This window comes from Haliotis rufescens, unplaced genomic scaffold (genome assembly GCF_023055435.1).
Source record: "Haliotis rufescens isolate VD_foot unplaced genomic scaffold, xgHalRufe1.0.p SCAF_2, whole genome shotgun sequence".
Taxonomy (NCBI): Eukaryota; Metazoa; Mollusca; class Gastropoda; order Lepetellida; family Haliotidae; genus Haliotis; species Haliotis rufescens.
Window position 1 is genome coordinate 30,420,854 of NW_025963890.1, and position 3,810 is coordinate 30,424,663.

Consider the following 3,810-nt stretch of genomic DNA (forward strand, 5'->3'; position numbering starts at 1 on the left):
TTTTTTTGCTGTGGATCAATTGGTCAGACGGAAGTTGCTCTCTGCGCCAAGTCACTGATGGAAGAACGAGAGTTTGGAGGCACCGAAACACATCGGACACCACCAGGAACATTAAACTGACTGTTACATACGGCGGAGACTTGGTAATGGTTTGGGGGTGTATCTCTCATGAATGCAGGTTGGATTTGGTCACCATAAACGGCAACTTTACAGGGGCTCAGTACTTCAGGGACGTTTTAAGGCCAGTCGTCGTTCCTAATTTTGACAACCACCCTCTTGCTTCTCGACCTCAGTACATGGATGACAGTGCCAGGCCTCAACGTTCGCATGCAGTCATGGATTACATGAGGGCCGATGCAATAACGACACTACCCTGGCCAGCAATGAGCCCAGATTTGAACCCACTTGAACATGTTCGGGGATATTCTGGGGCGGCGCATACAGACACGAGATCCTCCTGTACAAGATTCATGCAAATTGGAGGCAGCATTGAAACAGGAGTGGTTGTTGTTGGCCCATCAACAGATCCAACATCTGACTGGAGGCACGAGACGTAGACATCTGGGCACGAGGCGGTTATACCCGCTACTGTTCTGTTTCACGTGGCATGTCAAGTGGAGACTTTTAAGAACAATTTCACACGAAATATCAAACGTAACTCGTTTACTTAATCTTGCAGCTCCATACTTTCTTTAGGTATTAGGCCGTGGGCTAGGTATGACCCACGAGCACCCCCCACACATCCAAACCCCGCTTAATTTTTTTAAAGCCCATAAACATACTAAACATGATTTTGAATGTTAACAAGAAAAAAGTTGGGACGAACTTGTTGTTACAGCCTTTCAAAGTATGGTACCTTATATCGCTATTTCGCCCGGTTTTGCCGTATATCACTTGAGGGTATGATTACGTTTTGGGTTGTCATCTCACTAGTGATCCACTGTTCGTCAAGTGTGATATACCACTGGAATCCATATATAAATACCTCTCCAATGAGTACCAATAATTGGTATTGAGTGAATATGGACCAACCCATGGCAAATCGAACGTCATACATCCCGACGAAACTAAATTCTTCTCGCAGAAACCTTTAATCCGGTATATGTTCTAGGTACGTGTGCCTGATTCCACTATAATCTTCTAACACATGTTCCAGTACATCTCTTAAAGTACTTACTTAACATGTGATGTTACCAGGTGAAAATCTTTTGCACAATTTGGAACAAATTTACTCTTATAATGTCAGAGTAGGATACCTAATATTGCATTCTCGGCTTAGCTACATCGGAACAACGCTTGGATGTATGCTCATGATTTGGCTTGTCATCTTGTGTGTTATTCACCGACCTTGATGTGTTATATGCTATGGGAAACCATATATAACACCATAATTTGATGTAGGCTGATTATTGATCTACTTTTGGACAGTCGTATAGAATACTTCTTGACAAATCTGATATCACTCACTTTTGTATGTATATAAGAGGTTCACAGCATAATGCTCGAGTCGATTTCAGAATTTTGAATGAAATGGACCTATGTGTAACATATTCAAGATGGCAACCATAAAGCTGTGCAAAAAAACTGATCATAATGTAAATGTTATTTATTTCAGCAAATATACAAATCAATTTCTTGGACGCAGGCTTGATATTTTGACAAATTTTGCCGTTTCAGATGTTTTAGTACAGCTACTAGTTAAGGTGAATTTGCTGGGGGCACCACCGAAGGTAAAAGATGAATTCACTTACTAACATTTAATTCATACATCACTTAGCTACTTAAGTTTCCAGTTTACAGAAATTGTCCAAATACGAATCGTCCAAATCGTATATGAATGGCTTGAAATGAACAGGAACCATGCATTCACAGAAATAAATTATATTCCAATTACATACTTAAGATTCTCTTACAGAATACCCAAGTTAATATATAGGGAAATGTCCCACCTTGTAACAATGTCATCACCATGATTATGTGTCTTTTGAGGTTGAACTGTTGTGACTGAGACCAACATCTTATACAACCGGGAACAACTCGAAGACAGCTTTGACATCTCAACCAAAACGGAAACGTATCCCCAGTGATACAGAGCCAGTGTGCATCATACATGTGCCTGGCTTGAAGTATGGCCCACTACAACATCTGAGCAAAGCCAAAGATCCTGATGAGAAGATGGAAAAGCTGAAGGAGCGATCAAAAAGCGCAGAAGGATGGCAGAACCTCCAGAAACGCCAAATCAAATGGAAGTGTCATGTACAAGCTTGCCGGCAGTTTTGGAAGAAACCCATGGCTATCACAGAGAATATTATCTGCGTTTTACAATGAACCTTGACAGTTTGTAACAACCTGAAATTGAATCTTAGGAACTAGCTTGCCGCCCAATTCAGCGTCCATCCTATGAGCCCATCATCTTCCAACCTGACTGCATCTTTTGTACTTTGTATTCATAAAAGAAATTCAAGTCAAAAGGAAGCTGGACAACAGAAGGGCTCACAAACTTCAGTCGGGATGGATGGCAGCATGTCATTGAAGTAGCTCAACGTCAAAACGATGAGCCTCTCCTGCCGCGGATCAGAGGGAAGGATCTATTTACCTGTGAAGCAAAATATCACTAGTCGTGGCGAACTGTAGCTGTACTGGAACATGTGTTAGAAGATTATAGTGGAATCAGGCACACGTACCTAGAACATATACCGGATTAAAGGTTTCTGCGAGAAGAATTTAGTTTCGTCGGGATGTATGACGTTCGATTTGCCATGGGTTGGTCCATATTCACTCAATACCAATTATTGATACCTCATTGGAGATGTATTTATATTATATGGATTCCAGTGGTATATCACACTTGACGATCAGTGGATCACTAGTGAGATGACAACCCAAAACGTAATCATACCCTCAAGTGATATATGGCAAAACCGGGTGAAAAAGCGATATAAGGTACCATACTTTGAAAGGCTGTAACAACAAGTTCGTCCCAACTTTTTTCTTGTTAACATTCAAAATCATGTTTAGTATGTTTATGGGCTTTAAAAAAATTAAGCGGGGTTTGGATGTGTGGGGGGTGCTCGTGGGTCATACCTAGCCCACGGCCTATATTGTCTAAGGTCAAAAACAGTACCTGTGTTACCATGATGTTTTTGTCAGTAAATTTCAATCACAACTCACCAATATCTTCTTTATTTGTTGTTAAATGTTTGTTCTATCCGATGACATTGGTATCGCCCAGCTCCTGTGGTCAGTCATCCCAGGCCATCATTTTTGCCATTTGGTTCAGAAATAGGGGTGTACTTAATTTTTGTCTTTGTGTACATCTTAATGAAATCGTACAACACCAAAACTTCCAACAAATCATATGCCTTGGTAATATTTCCATGGTAAGAAAACCTATTCAATTGAGTTGCTAAGTAAATTGTACCTAAATACTAATTTGACCAAAATATCTAAATATCAATCAATCAGCTCCACAGAGACTGCTTTTCCGTCGCCATGGAAGCAAGGTAGTAACGAAAATAAAGTCATGTTGTATAATGTCCATAGATACACTAAAAGTATTTAAGCTAAATGACATGTTAGTAATGACCACCGAAAGAAAAGCTGTTAATAACGATCAGGTGGTGGGAAGAAATGAGTCTGAATGGATAAGGACATGTTGGTACGCATCCTGGGGTTCAGTGATGCTAAGTCGTCTTCTGGTTCAATGTTCAGATGCAGCTGTTTGTTTGTTTGTTGTTACTCATTCAGCTATATGACGGCGGTCTGTAAATAATCAAGTCTGGACCAGACAATACAGTGACTGACACCATG

General features: G+C 40.6%; 1 long non-coding RNA gene across 1 annotated transcript; it reads left to right on the forward strand.

Moving 5' to 3' along the window:
* The first annotated feature begins 957 nt into the window (after window positions 1–957).
* Window positions 958–2,720, forward strand: LOC125382052. Its single transcript, XR_007222214.1, has 2 exons — window positions 958–1,730; window positions 1,990–2,720. It is a non-coding gene; the product is annotated as an uncharacterized LOC125382052 (long non-coding RNA).
* Window positions 2,721–3,810: the final 1,090 nt, after the last annotated feature.